The 22,771-nt window shown below is 40.1% G+C and overlaps 1 long non-coding RNA gene across 1 annotated transcript in view; it reads right to left on the bottom strand.

The window, feature by feature from the left end:
- Nucleotides 1–22,771, bottom strand: part of LOC134289462 (uncharacterized) — a 209,586-nt gene that overhangs the window by 69,239 nt on the left and 117,576 nt on the right. The window lies entirely within an intron of this gene.

Genomic DNA, 22,771 nt, shown 5'->3' with positions numbered 1-22,771 from the left:
TTTTAACTAAACTTTTTCATCAGACTGCACACTGATGTTCATAGCCATGCTTAAGGAAGTCTGATCATAGCAGGTTATACCCAGTAAACATTTTGGGTTGTATAATACGGGTTATACATCACCATATAGAAACCAATTCACTCGTATAAAGTGCACGAATCTGCTATATACGCACCAAAGTGGAGGCGATATATAAACTTGTGGCGACAAATCACGATTTCCCATAATCAGTAATACGATGTCCAATTCATGGATGAATAAGAAACAGAAACGACTTTCGGTGATTGTCACTACGATGTTTCAAACAAGTTTTCAAACTATCGACAAAAAAAAAAGTAACAACCAGACTCGAACACGGAACCTCGAGATCCTGAATCTGATACCATACCACTGATCTAGTTAGTTGTGCTTGAAGTGGCTGCGCATTATCGCCAATATAAACTTAAACTTCAGCCTGTCAAAGCAAATGCCACTTTTCCATATATGCTGGTGTGAAGACTAGGTGGCAATTCTCCTAAGTCCTTACGATTCCGTTTAATATTCATTTGCTCTGATATATATCATATTGTGATCTGTCAGTTTATACAACTTTCAGCGAATTTCAATTGGCAGTATTTACGGCAAGCATTGTTTACAACATTCACATCGCGCGTTCGTCGTCGTCGTCGTTGCCGTCGCGGAAAAATGTTCTCGAAATTATTTCGTTTAGACCTAGTTGTTCTGGATTGAAAACCAGCGTTATGGTGAAATAAGTGCTTGTGCTTGAATCAGTGCTTCGTTTGACGTTCATCGATTACAAAAATATGCCAATGGATGGGTCGCGAATCCCGGCACAACGACTCGCGCTAGCTGTGATGAGAAGATCCTTCAGATTAGGTGGGTGGTTTGGATACTGTGCAAAGTGAGAATCTGGTGCTGGAGAATTCCATTCTAAAACGTTCGCTGTCGATTCGGAGCAAAGTGTGTCTTGTGTTGAAATCGTGTGATAAGGGTTGAAGCAGTGAAATGAAAGTTGAGCAATCTTGGGGGAGGATTGCCGCCCCCCCTTCTAGTTGTAGACTTTATAAACAGTAAGTACTGGCATTGTAATTAAAATAATGTTCACAACGTACTGATAATTTCGTGGCGTTTGGGTGACTATTTTACTGTGATTTCTTTCGATATTTTATACATCCATTTAATATTCCATTTGAAAGTGATTTCAAATGGCGTTATGTACCACTTGTTATGATGTTAATTTTGGACGTCGTAAATCAATCGAAATGATGATTTATATACAATGTGATTTGTCGTTTTTGCTACGAGATTCAGCATTTTTTACGATTATGATTTAATATCTAAGAAAAAGCGATTTCATATGGTCATATTTATACGATGTATGGTTTACTGGGTACTGTGCAGTTGTCACAATTTTTCAAACCTGCGTCCAGAAAGCATCAATAAGTTGATAAAAACTGAAAACAGTGCTGTAATGGTTCATAACGCAACGCAAATCAGTGCTGTAATGAACCATTACAGCACTGTTAATTTGGTGTGGGAAAGTAGGCCTTTTCCTGTCAGATTTGCGTGAGGTAAAATGGCCTATTACGATGAGAAGTTGCAAAAAAAAATTTTGATTTCTTTTGTTTCTGCTGGATTTACTTCGAAATTTTCTCCAAGCAGTTCCTCAACGATTTTTGTATACTGATCTTTTCAGAATTAGTTTATGAAATTTTTCTAAGAATTCCTCCAGAGGTATCCCCCTTAAAGCATCCAGCAATTCCTTTACGCTCGCCAGGTCACGGTCTACCTGGTTCCCCCATCGTACTGTCTGCGCTTCACGCCTTTTTGTACCAACCGGATCAGTAGCAAACACCAGCTTTGCAGGGTTGTTGTCCGGCATTCTTGCAACATGTCCTGCCCACCGTATCCTTCCGGCTTTGGGCACCTTCTAGATGCTGGTTTCGCCGTAAAGTGCAGCGAGCTCGTTGTTCATTCTTCTCCGCTACACGCCGTTCTTCTGCACACCGCCAAAGATCGTCCTTAGCACGCGTCGCTCGAAAACTCCGAGTGCTTGCAGGTTCTCCTCGAACAAGGTCCATGTCTCGTGTCCGTAGAGGACCACCGGTCTTATTAGCGTTTTGTACATGGTGCATTTGGTGCGTGGGTGAATCTTTTTCGACAGCAGTTTCTTCTGCAGCCCGTAGTAGGCCCAACTTCCGCTGATGATGCGCCTCCGAATTTCACGGCTCACGTTGTTGTCAGCCGTCAGTAAGGATCCGAGGTAGACGAATTCCTGCACCACCTCGAAAGTATCCCCGTCTATCGTAACATTACCGTATGCGTGATAATGTTTGCACCATCGTTCAAATAAGGTACCCATATCAGCCCTACACACAATGTCTTCGTTTTTATTGCATGTACGTAAGCTCTAACTCATTTCACAGTAGGTTGCGGGTAAAAAAATCCGATTTCTTAAGTTTAAAATTTGCACCATGAAGGGGTAGCAGCGGTAGTCGGGACTTGTCCACGCGCAAATGTTAAAAAAGACATTTCAGGAGTGTTCAGGAGAACCGTAAAACAGTCTTAGACCGAAAAAAGCAAGGGCAACTATTCCCGGAGGTGTCCACTGGTCGTCCAAGGTTAACATGGATTAAGAAAGCTATCGCTGCCACCAAAAATAAGATTTGGGTGAATTATATGCGCTCAATGAGAAAAATGGCAAAGAAACGCGAAATCAGCTACTTAACGGCATGGCATATCGAAAAGAAAAATTACGGTGGCCTTTATGATCCTTCGACCATAGAAAAAAAAACTTACATTATTACCAATGGCATCCAGGAGCTACGAGTAGCGCCATATAAGAAAGTATTGAATTTGCCCGAACGCAACCTCCGTTTTTTTCGATTTCCGAAAAACTATCGATCCGTACCAAATTCCAGAATCAATAGTTATTATAACTTTTGTTTGTGTGTCAATGTCTACACCATTAGGCAATGTCAAAATAAAAAAATAAATTTAAAAATGGTTAATCTTGACTTTAGCACTACCACGGATACTTTTCGACATTTGCGCGTGGACAAATCACGAGCTAGGTTACCACTTAGTCATTATGCAAATGTTAAACTAAGAAAATCAACATTTTTTATTCACAGCCTACAATGATATGAGTTATAGCTTAAATGCCTGCAAATAAAACCAATACATTGTCTTCACAAGTAAAACTGGAATTTTATTTAACGATGGTGCAAACATTATCACGCATACGGTACTACCCAGACGGATCCGGTCGTTTTCGGTTCCGCCTACCAGCATGTACTTTGTTCTTGAGGCATTCACCACCAGTCCGACCTTTGCTGCTTCGCGTTTCAGGCGGGTGTACACCTCTGCCACTGTTCCAAATGTTCTGGAAATAATGTTCATGTCGTCCGGAAAGCACACAAATTGACCGGATTTTGTGAAAATCGTTCCTCGGCTCGTCGCATCACACCTTCCAGAGCGAAGTTGAAAAGTAGGCATGAGAAACCATCACCTTGTCTCAGTCCCCGGCGAGATTCGAATGAACTGAAGTCTATGAACAAGTGATGCGTTGGGACCGGTATTCACGGCATTTCTGGAGGATTTGCCGTACGGTGAAGACCTAGTCCGTTTTCGACCGGCCATCGATGAAGCCGGCTTGATAACTTCCCTCAAACTCATTCGTTTTAGGTGACAGACGACGGAAGGTGATCTGGGACAGCACTTTGTAGGCAGCATTCAAAATAGTGATCGCCCTGAAGTTCTCACATTCCAAACGGTCGCCTTTCTTGTGAATGGGGCAGATTACCCCTTCCTTCCACTCCTCCGGTAGTTGTTCGGTTTCCCAGATCCTGACTATCACCCGATGCAGACAGGTGGCCAACTTTTCTGGGTCTATCTTGATGAGTTCAGCTGCGATACCATCCTTACCAGCAGCTTTATTGATTTTAAGCTGGTGAATGGCATCCTTAACTTCCCTCAGCGTGGGAATTGACTCATTTTCGTCCTCTACTGCACTCGCGTCGTCGTTTCTTCCGTTACCATGGGCTCCCGTGCCTACGTTCTCTACGCCGTTCAGGTGCTGATCGAAGTGCTGCTTCCACCTTTCGATCTCCTCACGTCCGTCCGTCAAGAGGCCTCCGTCTTTATCCCTGCATATTTCGTTTCGCGCCACGAAGCCATTGCGGGATGCGTTGAGCTTCTGATAAAACTTTTTCTCTCCAAAAAGCGGCGGATCTGCTGTTTCCGCTTCTATTTGTAACGTTCCACATTCTGTCGGGTCCCTTGCTGCAGCATTACCGCCCTCGTTGCGTTCTTCTCCTCCAAAACCGTTCTGCACTCTTCGTCGAACCATTCGTTCCGTCGATTCCGTTCCACGTACCCGATGGTGCTCTCGGCTGCGTCGTTGATGGCTGCTTTTACTGTACTCCAGCAGTCCTCTAAAGGGGCCTCATCGAGCTCGCCCTCATCCGGCAACGCGGCCTCGAGATTCTGCGCGTATGCTGAGGTGACATCCTGTTGTTTCAGTCGCTCTAGGTTGTACCGTGGCGATCGCCGGTACCGTACATTGTTGATGACGGAGAGTTTTGGGCGCAGTTTGACCATCACCAGATAGTGGTCGGAATCGATGTTGGCGCCACGATAGATCCTGACGTCGACAATATCGGAGAAGTGTCGTCCATCAATCAGAACGTGGTCGATTTGGGATTCCGTATGCTGTGGTGATCTCTAGGTGTAACGATAAGGGAGGCTGTGTTGGAAAAAGGTGCTACGCATGGCCATATTTTTGGAGGCGGCGAAATCAATGAGTCGTAGGCCGTTTTCGTTCGTCTGCTGGTGGGCGCTGAAATTACCAATCGTCGGTCTGAACTCCTCCTCCTGGCCTACCTGAGCGTTTCAATGTCCTATGATGATCTTGACGTCGTGGCTTGGGCAGCGATCGTACTCGCGTTCGAGCTGCGCATAAAATGCGTCCTTGTCATCATCAGTACTTCCGGAGTGTGGGCTGTGCACGTGTATTATGCTGAAATTGAAGAATCGGCTCTTGATCCTCAACCTGCACATTCTTTCGTCGATCGGTCACCAACCGATCACGCACCTCTGCATATCACCCATCACGATGAAAGCTGTTCCCAGCTCGCGTGTGTTGCCGCAGCTCTGGTAGATGGTATGAGGTGTCAGGCCATTCCGCCGAAGGTCATTAGGCCGAAGGCCATTCGGCCGAAGGTCATTAGGCCGAATGGTCATTAGGCCGAATGGTCATTAGGCCGAATGGTCATCAGGCCGAATGGTTCTTGCCGTTACGACCCCACTGAGACAAAGCCTGCTTCTCAGCTTAGTGTTCTATGAACACTTCCACAGTTATTAACTGAGAGCTTCCTCTGCAAATGACCATTTTTTTTATCTGTATTAACGAGATTTTTAGCCCTAGGCAAGTTCATCTCGGGACCCACGCTTTACTTCCCTTCCGAAGGAAGAACTCACATTTTGTGAGTTTGTCGGGAGTGGGATTCGATCCCAGGTCCTCGGCGTGATAGTCAAGTGTTCTAACCATCACACCAGGTCTGCTCCACAAATGACCATTTTGCATGTGTGTATCGTGTGACAGGCACGAAGATACTTTATTGATGCTGAATCTACTGATATTTTACCCATGATTTTTTCCTTCTTTTAAATATAGGCTGTTCTTTCTAGTATCATTGCTAAAATAGTTTTTGGCGCTGAAACTGCTGATATTCAATTCATAAATTTTTCCTTCTTTAAAACATAGGCTATTCTTTCTAGTTTCATTGTTAAACTAGTTTTTCTCAAAAATTGTTGGAAAAGGTAAAAACAACGGCTAACTTTCAATTCGTCCTGATGACCATTCGGCCTAATGACCATTCGGGCTAATGACCATTCGGCCTAATGACCATTCGGCCTAATGACCTTCGGCCTAATGGCCTTCGGCCTAATGACCTTCGGCCTAATGACCCAGCATCCCCGCGGTCCTTTGTCGTAGGTTTTACACTTTTTCTAAGGCAGTGGACTTCTTTCAACACGACTATACTCGATGGCGTGAAGTTGGTGATTGATTTTTATTCCTTCGCTTATAGTCCGCGAGACCCATAGAGAACACAGCACTCGGGTGGTCGTCAACTTGGGTGACCTGATTAAAAGTGCTTGCGTATGTTTGTTTACATTCGTGCCGGTTGTTTGGACCAACGAATTAAAACATAGCAGCTTAACGTTGTTTCAAAATACAATGTTGCGAAAGCAACATTGCCGGTTGGAAGATTTATACCACACCTTCAGTAGATCGGCGAGTATGCGGGTGCTCCCAATGAAGTTGAGAGATCGGCAGTTCCACGTACCGAGTTTCCAATCGCAAGTCCTTTTTGTTCGCTGGGGTCGTTGCCGTTGGTCTCGGTTCGTATTATTCTGTTGCTGATTTTCCGTTACAATGGTTTTTTTACGGCTGGCTTGTAGGGCCTGACAGCAAAAACCCCTACCTTCCGGAGGACCATAGTGCACAGTTGAGCTTAGAGTCCTTCTCTTGCACTCTGACGTTGATCAGCAGCCCCTAACATGGGGATCAGACGCTGCTGTGAGCCGCTCCTTCTGGAGATCAGACGATCAGGTTTGCAAAAGCAACCGCCTCCCCCCTCTCTTCCTGTCAGCCTACGACCAAGGTTCCCACCGGGGTTGGTTACCCGATCTTCCCTAAGGTTGCTCGTAGTTTCCGGCCGGGCAGAGGCTAGTGGATCACAATGGGATCTGAATTACGCAGCATACCCAGCCTTTACCGTGTCCACGGAGTCATTATAAATCTCCAAAGATTTCCAATTGGATTTACCAAATGCGCAAAAACTAATCGTATGAAGTTGATCACCAATATTAACCTCTTTTTCCGATCAGCCTAGACTAGATAGCTGTGTAGTGTTGGTGGTAGCGGTTAGTTCAACTGGCTAAGAATAGCACTACGGACCGCCTGTTCCAGTGGTAGGAATCCACTAATCAGGTGACGCCTAATTCAAGGTGTTTTGCGGCTTTATGCTTACCATGCCTAGGAATGAATGGTTAAGGGGGTCTTAAACCTAATCGCAAACGGAGCCTGTGGAGTTCCAGGGCACCCTCCACAGTATTTTGCCCTTACTGCGCTAACCGGAGCAATAGCGCGGTGGACCTTGTGTTTCTCCGAGACAATCAGCTGCCCTTATTTAGTCTCAAACTTGAGGTTGAATAAGGGCGGGATTATGAAGATGTTGTTAATTAGTTTAAATTTTCACCTTTACGGTTTCGCATTATGCGATTTACACAGTGTATTCTGTGTATTCTCGCCTTTGGCGTTTTCCAATCGATATCGATCTGGTTTTGTTGCTGCTTTTCTTTGTTGTGCTGATGTTGCGAAGAGTTTAATCTTGCCTAGTTTGGGTAGTGGCTACGGTTAGGATAGCTCAGATCAATCTTCAGCATAAAAAAACAGCAACGATCAATCTTTGCAGACTTATGCAAAATGGTACAGCCCAAGTGGCCTTGGTTCGGCCTTACTTTCGTAAGGGGAATTTCTATCTAGAAAACCTTATGAACCCGGTGTTTGCTACTTTCAGTAAACATGAAATGGCAAACTCGCGTGTCATGCCTCGAGCCTGTGTGCTTGTTAATAACGCAATCGTTGCTACACTCATCTCTGAACTAACCACCAGAGATGTATGTGCTAGCACAATTGATGTATCTGTTGGAAACCTCAACAGGAAATACGTCTATTGTTCGGTTTATTTACCGCATGATGAACCATCCCCTACGGATGCTTTCAAACAAGTCATCGCATACTGTACTTCAAAAGGCCTTCCGCTAATTGTTGGCAGTGATGCTAATGCTCACCATATCATCTGGGGCAGCTCAGACATTAACTTGAGAGGCTCCAGTTTGATGGAGTACTTAAGTAGTACAGATCTTGCCTTACTTAACATAGGCAACCGCCCAACCTTCATGGTATCTGCTAGAGAGGAAGTGTTAGACGTAACGCTTTGCTGTAGTAGAATTAGTCACAAGCTGATCAATTGGCATGTGTCCGATGAAGAATTTTTATCTGACCATCGGTACATCTTATTTGAACATTTGAATGTTACTTCGCATACATTGCGTTTCAGGAATCCCCGGTCAACAAACTGGGATCTCTTTACCGATTTGGTAGCAGCCAAATTTCATGGATACTCACCATCAATTGACACTCCAAGTGATTTAGATGATACCGTTGATACTACAACGACCTTCATCATGGAAGCTTTTGAAGATGCATGCCCTCTACAGTCTGTGAAGATCACAAGAGGAACCCTTGGTGGAACTCTGATCTGGCGAAACTCAGGAAACAATGTAGAAAGAGTTGGAACAGACGACGTTCGGCTAGATCTGAGGTTTTCAGGTCGGCTCGCAAGGCCCACAAGAAAGTTCTCCGGTCTGCTTAGACCCGGCTGGGAAACCTTTGTACAATTGTTTCCTGTCTGAGTGAAGTCAGTCGGTTGAATAAAATCCTTGCGAAATCTAAGGATTTCCGAGTAAACGAACTTGGTATGCAAAATGGCGATTTCACTTTCTCTGATGAGGAAGTTCTGAAATGCTTATTCATCACGCACTTCCACGGGTGTGTGGATATTACATCTTCGGATGAACCTGGTGTCTTTTCTTGTACACCCAAAACAAAGCGCGCATATTTTAGGAGGAAAGCGCTCACGCTGCAAGCGCAAAAGTGCCTTATCGGCGGTAGAAGCACTTTTGCGCTCATGCTCGTTGGTGCGCCCGCGCTCATGCGGATTCGAGCAGATTTTTTGACCACACATTGACAAGCCGCAATGTGTGGGTGCTACCAGTTGCAGATGCGGTCTTGCGTGTATTAGTGCTATATCGCTTGCGGCTCACCAATACACACAAACGTACATCTGTATTAGTTGGAAAAGGTGTCTGAGAATGTGTTTGTGTCTTTTATCGCCTGCAAAGGAATGAAAGTGGTTTGTTTTCATTCCATTCAGACGATGGACCGGACATGAATGAAGGGCATAATTATTGCGCCGAGAGTGGAAGATGGCGTACAGTCGAGACTGTCGGACATAGGATTACTGCTCGGTGGCTATGGGAGCCCGCATTATAAGGGCTAATAAGAGTTTATGGGATTACGGCTATTTGGGGGTTTGGAAAATTATAGACTTACATAAAACGGGAATCTTCTTAGGAAATTCTGCCACTAGGCGGCGCTAGTGAACATGCCAGTTTCGAAAACCTCATAGCTCAGAATCCTGATTTCTTAGAGAGATGGTGTCTTCGGCAAAGTTGATCAGTATGGCACAGACTTACATAAAAAGGGACACTTGTTTCGAAATTCTGCCACTAGGCGGCACTAGTGAACATGCCAATTTTTAAAATCTCATAGCTCAGAATCCTGATTACTTAGAAAGATGGTGTCTTCGGCAAAGTTGATCAGTATGGCACAGACTTACATAAAACAGGACACTTATTTCGAAATTCTGCCACTAGGCGGCGCTAGTGAACATGCCAATTTTAAAAATCTTTTAGCTAAGAATCCTGATCACTTAGAGAGATGGTGTCTTCGGCAAAGTTGGTCAGTATGGCACAGAATTACATAAAACGGGACACTTGTTTCGAAATTCTGCCACTAGGCGGCGCTAGTGAACATGCCAATTTTAAAAACCTCATAGCTCAGAATCATTAGTACATAGAAAGATGGTGTCTTTGGCAAAGTTGATCAGTATGGCACAGACTTACATAAAACGGGACACTTGTTTCGAAATTCTGCCACTAGGCGGCGCTAGTGAACATGCCAATTTTAAAAACCTCATAGCTCAGAATCCCAATTACTTAGAAAGATGGTGTCTTCGGCAAAGTTGATCAGTATGGCACAGAATTACATAAAACGGGACACTTGTTTCGAAATTCTGCCACTAGGCGGCGCTAGTGAACAAGCCAATTTTGAAAACCTCATAGCTCAGAATCCTGATTACTTAGAGAGATGGTGTCTTCGGTAAAGTTGATCAGTATGGCACAGACTTACATAAAACAGGACACTTATTTCGAAATTCTGCCACTAGGCGGCGCTAGTGAACATGCCAATTTTAAAAACCTTTTAGCTCAGAATCCTGATCACTTAGAGAGATGGTATCTTCGGCAAAGTTGATCAGTATGGCACGGACTTACAAAACGGGACACTTGTTTCAAAATTCTGCCACTAGGCGGCGCTAGTGAACATGCCAATTTTAAAAACCTCATAGCTCAGAATCATTAGTACATAGAAAGATGATGTCTTTGGCAAAGTTGATCAGTATGGCACGGACTTACATAAAACGGGACACTTGTTTCGAAATTCTGCCACTAGGCGGCGCTAGTGAACATGCCGATTCTAAAAACCTCATAGCTCAGAATCCTGATTACTTAGAGAGATGGTGTCTTCGGCAAAGTTGATAAGTGGCACATACTTACATAAAACGGGAATCTTTGGAAAATCTGCCATCAGGCGGCGCTAGTGAACATGACAATTTTAAAAACTTCATAGTTCAGAATCATGATTACATAGAAAGATGGTGTCTTCGGCAAAGTTCATTAGTATGGCACAGACTAACGGAAAGCGGAATTTTTGTTTCGAAATTCTGCCACTAGGCGGCACTAGTGAACATGCCAATTTTTAAAACCTCATAGTTCAGAATCCTGATTACTTAGAGAGATGGTGTCTTCGGTAAAGTTGGTCAGTATGGCACAGACATACATAAAACGGGGCACTTGTTTCGAAATTCTGCCACTAGGCGGCGCTAGTGAACATGCCAATTTTAAAAACCTCATAGCTCAGAATCCTGATTACTTAGAAAGATGGTGTCTTCGGCAAAGTTTGTCAGTATGGCACAGACTTACATAAAACGGAACACTTGTTTGGAAATTCTGCCACTAGGCGGCGCTAGTGAACATGCCAATTCTAACAACCTCATAGCTCATAATCCTGATTACTTAAAAGGATGATGTCTTCGGCAAAGTTGATCAGTATACACGCTCAGAAAACCGTTCTGATAAACGTGAACAAACAAACGCAAATATGAGAACAAGCAAATATACACCGTGAACTGAAACTACTTCCAGCTGTCAATATGGGCGTTCTAGAAAACGTGAAATCTAGTTCACGGTGTACATTTCTTATTGTTGTTATCGTTGCTATGCATAGTTCACGTTTGTTCCCATTGCCGTGATTGGGAGTGCACGTATATCGGAACGGAATTTTTTGCGTGTAGCACAGATTCACATAAAATGGGAGACTTTTTATTCGAAATTCTGCCACTATGCCATGAAAGTGCTTTATGGATTCCTCGTAGAATTAATTCAGGAATTCCTCCATGGATTATTCCAGGAATTGCGTTAGAAATTCCTCCCGGATTTCTTTCAGGGATTCCTTCATTAACTCCTCCACGGATTACTCTACGAAATTCTCCAGCGATTTCTTCAGAAATTTATCCGGGGGTTCCTTCAGGAATTACTCCACGGATTCCTACAGGAATGGTTTTCGGGATTGCTTCAAGAATTACTTCAGGGATTTCTCCAGGGATTTCTAAGGAAATCCTCCACAGATTTCTCCACGGATTCCTTCAGGAATTCTTCCAGGACTCCAGATCTAGGAATTCCTACTCGAATTCCTTTACAAATCCCTCCAGGAATACCTGCCCGGATTCCCCCAGATATTCCTTCGGGAATTCCTCCAGAGATTCCTCCAGAAATTCATCGAGGGATTCCTTCAGGTATTTCTGCAGGAATTCCTTAGGAAAATTCTTAAGGTATTTCTCCAGGGATGCCTTCAGGAATTTCTCCAAGGATTCCTTCAGAAATTCCTCGAGGGATTCCTCCAGGAATTATTCCAAGGATTCCTCCTAGGATTTCTTCAGGAATTTCCTCAAAAATACCTTCAGAGATTCCTCCAGGAATTTCTCCAGGAACTCCTCCACGAATTCCTCCAGGAATTCTCCAAGCATTCCTCCAGGAATACCTCCAGAGCTTCCACCTAGGATTTTTCCCGGAACTCCACCAGGCATTCCGTATGAATTTCCTCCAAGGATTTTTCCAGGAATTCCTTCAGCAATTTCTCCAGGAATTCCTCAAAAATTTCTCCAAGGATTACCTCAGAAACTTCTTCAGGGATTCCTCCAGCTATATCTCAAGGGTCCCGCCAGATATTTCTCCATGGATTCCTTAAGGAATTTCGCCAGGGATTCCTCCAGGACTTTCTCCAAGAACTTCTGCAGGTATTCTTTTAGGAATACCTACAGGGATTCCTCCAGGAATTCCTTCAGGTATATCTTCAGGAATTTCTCCAGGCACTCCTTCAGGTATTTCTCCTGGGATTCCTCCAGGGCTATTTCCAGGGATTTCTCCGGAAATTTCTCCAGGGATTACTCCAAGAATTTCTCCGGGGTTTCCTCCAGGAATTTCTCAAGGAATTCCTTCAGGAATTTCTTCAGGGATTCCTCCAAGAGTTTCTCCAGGGATTCCACCAGGGCTTCCCCATGAATTCCTCCAGATTTTTTTTTCACGGATTCCTTCAGGAATATTTCCAGGGATTCCTCCAGGAATTTCTCCAGTGATTCCTCCAAGAATGTCTCCATGGATTCCTCCAGGATTTTCTCAAGGAATTCCTCCAGGGCTTTCCCCAAGAATTCATCCAGGGACTGCTTCAGAGGAATCCTGGAATTTTTCCAGGATTTCCACCAGGAATTTCTCCAGGGATTCTACCAGGGCTTCCCCCATGAATTCCACCTGGATTTTTTTGAGGGATTCCCTCAGGAATATCTCCAGGGATTCCTCCAGGAATTTCTCATGGGATTCCTCCAGAGCTACTTCCAGGGATATCTTCGGGAATTTCTCTAGGAAATTTTCTAGCATTTCCACCAGGAATTTCTCCAAGGATTTCACCAGGGCTTCCCCCATGAATTCCTTCAGAGATTCCTCCAAGAATTTTTCCAGGGATTCCTCCAGGAATTCCTTCAGGGATTCCACCAGGAATTTCTTAAGGAATTCCTCCAGGAATTCCTCCAGTGAATCCTTCAGGAATTCTTCCAGGAATTCCTTTAGAGATTCCCCGAAGTATTCTTACAAGAATTCCTCCAGATACCCCCCAGGGATTCCTCCAAGAATTCTTCTAGAATTCCTCCAGGAATTCTTCTAAGTATTCCTCTAGGGATTCCGCCAGAAATACATCTAGACATGCCTCCAGGTATTACCCAAGGGAATCCTTCAAAAATTTCGCCAGGGATTTCTCCAAGAACCCCTCCAGGGATTCCTCCAGAAATTTCTCCAGGGATACCTCTAGGAATTCCTCCAGGGATTCCTCTAGGCATTCCTTCGGGGATTCCTCCAGGAATTCGTCCAGGAATTTCTCCAGGATTTTCTCCAGGGATTCCACCAGTATTATCTTCAGGGATTCCTCCAAGAATTTTTCCTAGGATTTGTCCAAGAATTCCTCCAGGCATTTCTCTAGGAATTCCTACAGGTATTCCCCAAGAGACTCCTCCAGGAATTCCTCCAGGGATTTCCCCAAGAATTCCTCCACGCATCCGTTAGGATTTTCTCCAGGGTTCCTCCAAGATTTTTTCCAAGGATTCCTATAATTTTAAGATATTCAATAAGACTCACTAAAGTCAGTTGAATTAACAAATAAATAAATAAATAAATAAATAAATACAGGAATTCCTCCAGGATTACCTCAAGGAATTCCTCCTGGAATTTCTATAAGAATTCCTCCAAGCATCCCTTCAAGAATTCCTTCAGGGATTCCTCCTTGGATTCTTTCATGAATTTCCCCACGCATTCTTCCAGGATTTCCTCCAGGGATTGCTTCTGCAATTTCTCCAGGGATTTCTCAAGAAATTCCTCCGAGAAATCCTCCAGGAATTCTTCCAGAAATTTCTGAAGGGTTGTTCCAGGAATTTCTCCAAGAAATTCGTTAGGGATTCCTTCAGGAACTTCTTCAGGAATTCCTGCAGGAATTTCTCCAGGGATTCCTCCAGGAATTTCTCCAGAGATTCCTCCAGGAATCTCTCCAGGGATTTCTCAAGGGATATCTCCATAGGGACTCATTCAGGAGTTTCGCCAGGGGTTTCTCCAAGCATCCCTCCAGGGATTCCTCCAGCAATTCTTCGAGGGATTCCTCTAGGCATTCCTTCAGGGCGTCCCCCAAGAATTCCTCCAGGGATTACTCCAAGAATTTCTCCAGGAAATCCTCCAGGAATATCTCGTGGGATTACTTCAGGATTTTTTCCAGGGAATCCTCCAAGGTTTCTCCCAAGAATTCTCCCAGGGATTACTCCACGAATTTCTCCACGGATTCCCCCAAGAATTCATCCAGGGATTCCTCCAGGAATTTCTCAAGGATTATACATTTACATACATATCCTATAAGTTGGCACCAGAAATCCTTAAAAAATATTCCGACGATCAGCCATTGCTACAAGGATTCTAAAAATAATCAGTGATTTCTCAGTGGCACTAGAAATCCTATGAATATATTTCCAGAATCAGCCGTTGCCGCAAGGATTATAAAAATAATCTGTACATTTCCAGTTGGCACCAGAAATCCTTAAGAAAACCAGCTAGTACCAAAAAGATTTTTGAAAAATCAGAGAATTTCCAGTTTGAATCAGAAATCCTTTAAATATTTCCGACTATCGACCATTGCCGCAAGGATTCTAAAAATAATCTGTGAATTACCAGTTGGCACCAGAAATCATTAAAATATTTTCCGAACATAAGCTATAACCAAAAAGGTTTTTGAAAAATCAGTGAATTCTTAGTTTGAACCAGAAATCCTTAAAATGTGGAGTGTAGAATAAGCAATTATTTTAACTTAACACATAAATAAAAACCAAAAAAAACCTTAAAATGTATTCCGAGGATCAGCTGTTACCACAAAGATTTTTAAAAAAATCAATGAATTCTCAATTGGCACCAGAAATTCTTAAAATGTGTTCCGAGGATCAGCTGTTAACACAAAGATTTGCAAAAAAAAGTTGGCACCAGAAATTCTTAAAATATATTCCGAGGAACAGCCACTGACGTAAGGGTTCTAAAAATAATCTGTTATACAATAGCTGGCACCAGAAATCCTAAAAATATATTCCGAGCATCATCCAAAGAGTTCCATAAGAACTGTGCTCTCACTATAACAATTCTTCCCACATGCAAAATTTCAAAAATAATTTCAATAAATTAATCAGAGTTCCTCCAAAGAATTCCACAAGAACTGTGATCTCATTACAAAAATTCTTTGCACAAACAAAATTCCAAAAACAATTTCAATAAAATAACCAGAGTTCCTCCAAAGAGTGCCATAAGAACTGTGATCTCACTATAACAATTCTTAACACAATTACAATTTCAAACATAATTTCAATAAACTAATCAGAGTTCTTCTAAAGAGTTCAATAAGAACTGTGATCTCACTACAACAATTCTTTCCCCAAACTAAACTCCAAAAACAATTTCCATAAAATAATCAGAGTTCATCCAACGAGTTCCATAAGAACTGTGATCTCACTATAACAATTCTTTCCACAAACAAAATTTCAAGAATATATTCAACAAATAAATCAGAGTTCCTCCAAAGAATTCCACAAGAACTGTGATCTCACTACAACAATTCTTCCCAAAAACAAAATTAAAAAAGAATTTCAAAAAAATAATCAGAGTTCCTCCAAAAAGTTTCATAAGAACTGTGATCTCACTACAACAATTCTTTCCCCAAACAAAACTCCAAAAACAATTTCAATAAAGTAATCAGAGTTCATCCAAAGAGTTTTATAAGAACTGTGATCTCACTATAACAATTCTTTCCACAAACAAAATTTCAAGAATAATTTCAATAAATTAATCAGAGTTCCTACAAAGAATTCCACAAGAACTGTGATCTCACTACAACAATTCTTCCCACAAACAAAATTCCAAAAATAATATCAATAAATTAATCAGAGTTCCTCCAAAGAGTTCCATAAGAACTGTGATCTCACTACAGCAATTCTTTCCCCAAACAAAACTCCAAAAACAATTTCCATAAAACAATCAGAGTTCTTCCAAAGAGTTCTATAAGAACTGTGATCTTCCTATAATAATTCTTAACACAAAGAAAAATCCTAAAAATAATTTATATAAAATAATCAGAGTTTATTCAAAGAGTGTCATAAGAACTGTGATCTCACTATAACAATTCTTAACACAATTACAATTTCAAAAATAATTTCAATAAACTAATCAGAGTTCTTCTAAAGAATTCAATAAGAAAAAACAATTTCAATAAAATAATCAGAGTTCCTTCAAAGAGTTCGATAAGAACTGTGATCTCACGACAACAATTCTTCCCACAAACAAATATCAAAAATAATTTCAATAAATTAATCAGAGTTCCTCCAAAGAATTCCACAACAACTGTGATCTCACTACAACAATTCTTTCCCCAAACAAAACTCCAAAAACAATTTCCATAAAATAATCAGAGTTCCTCCAAAGAGTTCCATAAGAACTATCATCCCACGATAACAATTTTTAACACAAACAAAATTGCAAAAATAATATCAATAAATTAATGAGAGTTCCTCCAAAGAGTTCCATAAGAACTGTGATCTCACGATAACAATTCTTTCCACAAACAAAATTCCAAAAACAATTTCAATAAAATAATCAGAGTTCCTCCAAAAAGTTCGATAAAAACTGTGATCGCACGTCAACAATTCTGAACACAAAATCAATGTCAATACATTAATCAGAAATCCTCCAAAGAGTTCCATAAGAACTGTGATCTCACGATAACAATTCTTAACACAAAGAAAATTCTAAAAATAATTTCAATAAATTAATCAAAGTTCCTCCAAAGATTTCCATAAGAATTGTGATATCACTACAACAGTTCTTTCCACAAACAAAATTCCAAAAACAATTTTAATACAATAATCAGAATTCCTCCAAAGAGTTCGATAAGAACTGTGATCTCACGACACAATTCTTAACACAATAGGAGGCAATCAGTGAAGTACTAGATTGAAAGTAGTGAGCTGGATTTTTGTATGGTGAGATGATCGATTCTCCGTTTCTGCAATGAAATGGTGCAAACAGCGTGGGTTATATGATTTCTTGCCTAATTTGATGCTGTTTGAGCAAAAGTTTGGGTATCTTTGTTGTTGTATTATTTTTTCTTGCAACTTCAACAACACAGTTACCCAAGCTTTTGCTCAAACAGCATCAAATTAGGCAAGAAATCGTATAACCAACGCTGTTTGCACCATTTCATTGCAGAAATGGAGAATCGATCATCTCACCATACAAAAATCCAGCTCACTACTTTCAATCTAGTACTTCACTGATTGCCTCCTATTACAATAGGACGCAATCAGTGAAGTACTAGGTTGAAAGTAGTGAGCTGGATTTTTGTATGGTGAGATGATCAGCTCTCCATTTCTGCAATGAAATGGTGCAAACAGCGTAGGTTATATGGTTTCTTGCCTAATTTGATGCTGTTTGAGCAAAACTTTGGGTAACTGTATTGTTGAAGTTGCAAGAAATAAATAATACAACATCACAGTTACCCAAACTTTTGCTCAAATAGCATCAAATTAGTCAAGAAATCATGTAACCCACGCTGTTTGGACCATTTCATTACAGAAATGGAGAACTGATCATCTCACCATACAAAAATCCAGCTCACTACTTTCAATCTAGTACTTCACTGATTGCTTCCTATTTCAAAAATAATTTATATATATTAATCAAAGTTCCTCCTATAGAGACGAACCAGCCAAGGGCTAAAAGTCTCTTTAAAAAAGACAAATCAATCAATCAGTGTTCCTCCAAAGAGTTCCATAAGAACTGTGATCTCACGACAACAATTCTTTCCACAAACAAAATTCCAAAAAGAATTTCAATAAAATAATCAGAGTTCCTCCAAAAAGTTCCATAAAAACTGTGATCTAACTATAACAATTCTTTCCACAAACAAAATTTCAAAGATATTTTCAATAAATTAATCAAAGTTCCTCCAAAGAGTTCCATAAGAACTGTGATCTCACTACAACAATTCTTAAAACAATTACAATTTCAAAAATAATTTCAATAAACTAATCAGAAATTCCAAAAACAATTTCAATAAAATAATCAGAGTTCCTCCAAAGAGTTCGATAAGAACTGTGATCTCACTATAACAATTCATTCCACAAACAAAATTCCAAAAACAATTTCAATACAATAATCAGAGTTCCTCCAAAGAGTTCGATAAGAACTGTGATCTCAGTATAACAATTCTTTCCACAAACAAAATTCCAAAAATATTTTCAATAAATTAATCAGAGTTCCTCCAAAGAGTTCCACAAGAACTGTGATTTCACGATAACAATTCTTTCCTCAAACAAAATTCCAAAAACAATTTTAATAAAATAATCAGAGTTCATCCAAAGAGTTCCATAAGAACTGTGATCTCACGATAACAATTCTTAACACAAAAACAATTTCAATAAATAAATTAGAGTTCTAGAGAACTGTGATCTCACGACTACAATTCTTAACTCAAACAAAATTTCAAAAATATTTTCAATGATTAATCAGAGTTCCTCCAAAAAGTTCCATAAGAACTGTGATCTCACTATAATAATTCTTTCCACAAACAAAATTTCAAAAATAATTTCAATAAATCAATCAGAGTTTCTCCAAAGAGTTTTATAAGAACTGTGATCTCACGACAGCAATTCTTAACACAATTACAATTTCAATAAATTTATCAGATTCCTCTAAAGAGTTCCACAATAACTGTGATCTCACGACAACAATTCTCAACACAAACAAAATTCCAAAAACAATTTCAATAAAATAATCAGAGTTCCTCCAAAGAGTTCGATAAGAACTGTGATTGCACGTCAAAAATTCTTAACACAAAAACAATTTCAATAAATTAATCAGAAATCCTCCAAAGAGTTCCATACGAACTGTGATCTCACTCCAACAATTCTTAACACAAAAACAATTTCAATAAATTAATCAGAGTTCCTCCAAAGAGTTCCATAAGAACTGTGATCTCACGATAACAATTTTTAACACAAAGAAAATTCCAAACTCAATTTTGATAAAATAATCAGAGTCCCGCGAAAGAGTTCCATAAGAACTGTGATCTCACTACAACAATTCTTTCCACAAACAAAACTCCAAAAACAATTTCAATAAAATAATCAGAGTTCCTCCAAAGAGTTTGATAAGAACTGTGATCGAACGTCAACAATTCTTAACACAAAAACAATTTCAATAAATTATCTAGAGTTCCTCCAAAGAGTTCCATAAGAACTGTGATCTCACGACAACAATTCTTTCCACAAACAAAATTCAAAAAACAATTTCAATAAAATTATCTAGAGTTCCTCCAAAGAGTTTTATAAGAACTGTGATCTCACGACAACAATTCTTTCCACAAACAAAATTCCAAAAACAATTTCAATAAAATAATCAGAGTTCCTCCTAAGGGTTTGATAAGAACTGTGATCGAACGTCAACAATTCTTAACACAAAAACAATTTCAATAAATTAATCAACGTTTTTTGACATATCATATGTAGACGAGATACAGTAAAAAATTCAGCTCAATCGGAGCATTGATTACGAAGAATGGGATGTTTGAAGTGAGCAACTTTGCTTAAAAATATAACAAAAATCGATTTCAAATCGACAGCCTTGTATGGAAAGTCGAAAAAATTTCCGCTCTACTGAATTTTTTTCCTTCACGTTTTCGAACTCAGGGCATGATTCTACACTAAAAATTAACATCAGCTTACCGAGTTCAAAAATGCTGTAAACTAGTGTAATTTGCATAACAAAATCTTGAAGGAACTTCCAAAAAAATGTCGGTGTTAAATTAAATAACCAAATTTAATTAATTAATTTAAACCAAATTTATGTGGAATTTCCAATTCAGCAGGCAGAAGAAATGTTTAAAGATGTTTCCTTAGGAATTGCCGTAGTTAATTTTTACTTAATTTACGAATAAATTACCAATGAAATTATCATCAGAACTACCAAAAATAATGCACACAAGTCCTCCACAAAATATCAAATTTATTTGGCGAAGGAAGTCGCAGAGGAACTCCCAAATTAATTTGCCGGAGAGAAAATTCATTGGAATCTTCAAAGGAATTACAGGATCAATTCATTAAAAAAGAATGAAATTCAGATGGAATAATCCAAAGCAACATCAAATAAGTTTTTCAAGCCATTTAGAAATGTATTGCACAAGCAATTTTCTTGAAAATTCTGGTGGATATTCTGAAAGGGATTTTCATTATAATTTTCTAAGGATTTGCTAAGGAATATTCCAATTCCAAAGAATCTAATAAAAGTTTCTGACGAAATAAATTCAAAAAATTTTATTCATCATTCCAATTGCTGATGGAGTTTTCAACTAAATTCCCAAAGGTATCCCTCCAGGCATTGCCAAAAGAATTTCTATAGAAATTATTTTAAAAAAACTGAGGAGTTTTAAAAAAAATGGAATAAAATTGGAAGAAACCGCAAAAAAATCAAAGAAATTGCTGAACATATTGTTTAATGAATTTCATTAGAAATTTTTAAAAATATGCCTAAGAAATTCGCAAATAGATTTCTTAAGTTACTGGAGAAGATTTGCCGAAAAAGTTTCCAACGGATTTTCCTGAGAAATTGTCGAAAAAAATGGTCAAAATTAAACCCGAAGTAATTTTTAGTCGAATCGCCGAAGATTTTCTCTATGGATATTCTGAAGCTTCCAAAAGTACTCAAATATTAAAAAATTGAAAAAAAGTTCACAAACAAAAAAATCTGAATTGCATTCAAAAAAATAAATGCCGAAAGAAGTTACTAAACATGTACCGAATAAATTTACACAGATATTTTATTAGAAATTTATGAAAGAATTGAAGTCGAGAAAATTTCCATTACGAAATGTTTTAAGACTAACCGAGAATCGATCGCATCGCTCTCAGCTTGCTCTTGCTAAATACCCGCATGTTAAGGTGTATGGTCTCTACTTGTTGATTATACAGATTTAATTTCAAATATTAATAATTACCTTTCTTCATGTAGCTTAAGCTTTGATGCCTTCCAAGGTGGTCCGTCAAATTGAAATTTTGAAGCCTTTTTTACACAAAACTATTATTCCGCCCACCTCTTCTACGTAACGCTTCACCGTGATTCATTTAGCAGAACTTTTTTATACTCAAGGATCTGTGCTGGCCAACAGAAATTAGGATCTGTGCTGGGAAACACAAATTAATTTGTGTTTCCAATGCTCCGAGGAAATATTCACTAATTGCTTCTACTTGCTTTTCACTTGAATCACAGTATCACTTCCCGAATCAAAAAACGAGGAGCCCATCGGAACTTTTTTATGGCCAAGGATTTTTGCTTTGTATTGATTTTCACTATCGATCGACACCAACATTTTTATTATTTTTCCCAAGGTTCTTCTTCTTCTTCATGGCTCTACGTCCCCAGTGGGACTTGGCCTGCCTTGCTTCAACTTAGTGTTCTTTGAGCATTTCCACAGTTATTAATTGAAGGGCTTCCTTTGCCTGCCATTGCATGGATTTGTATATTGTGAGGCAAGTACAATGATACACTATGCCCAGGGAGTCGAGTAAATTTTCCCGACTGGAACGGGAATCGAACCCGCCGTCTCCGGATTGGCGATTCATAGCCTTAACCACTAGGCTAACTGGAGACCCGAGAATTTTTCCTAAGGTGTATTGCATGAATAAAAAACCCACGACTGCTAACACTTCCGTAATCGGCAGGATAAAAAAGCGCTAAAGGCAGAACAAGTTGCTTATTTTTTGCAAGTTTTGATTTGCGCTTTGCTTCTGGATTCATTTCCCTCAAACGAACGTAAACCACACGCAGGCGGATCAGGAAAGCACAATTTCGGACAAGTTTTATGAATCGACACGGGGACACACGCACGACGAACAAAAATTTATTACCAGCGCGACAACGAAGGACGACCGGACTGGCGAGAGAATAACCGAAAAACTGAAAAAGCTACCTCATATGCGCACACATGAACCGTGCGCAAATGCGACTGCTTTCTGTACACTGTGTGTGTGCTTGTATTCCGTAGTTTGTTTATTTTCCATACAGTATTTGTATGCGTGCATTGTCAATCGCAGTTTCTTCGAGTACAACCGTCGAGCAGTTGATGTATCGCTACATAGTTTTCACGGCGCATGTATTGAGTATACCGTCCGTGAGCGTTTGTGCGCCAGCGAGCATGAGTGTTTTGCGCTTGTAGCATGCGCGTTTCGTGCACATTACGCTGTGAGCTAAAACGCGCTTATGGCTCTGTTTTGGGTGTAGTTATGATTCTCAGGCTTTGGCGCAGAGTGGACTCTAAATAGCTTTACTCCTTGCAAATGGGATAGGATTTATCCTATTTTGCTTCCGAAAGGATTTGATTATTTCAAACATGTTTTGAAAAAAGCTACTTGTTTGTAGTGTTTTGCTACAGGGTATATTCCCAAGTCTTGGCGGGATATTACTGTGAAGTTTATTCCGAAAGTGGGTTACGCGTCGTATGAAGAAGCAAAGAGTTTCAGACCTATCAGTTTGACCTCTTTTCTTTTGAAATGCTTAGAACGCATTGTGGATAATCACATCCGTGATGTTCATCTGGCCAACGTGCCTCTTCATGTGAACCAACATGCCTACCAATCTGGTAAGTCCACTGTGACTCTTTACACAATGTTGTTTACGATATCGC

The sequence above is a fragment of the Aedes albopictus genome, chromosome 3 (assembly GCF_035046485.1).
Source record: "Aedes albopictus strain Foshan chromosome 3, AalbF5, whole genome shotgun sequence".
Taxonomy (NCBI): Eukaryota; Metazoa; Arthropoda; class Insecta; order Diptera; family Culicidae; genus Aedes; species Aedes albopictus.
This window is presented reverse-complemented; position numbering and strand designations above follow the sequence as displayed.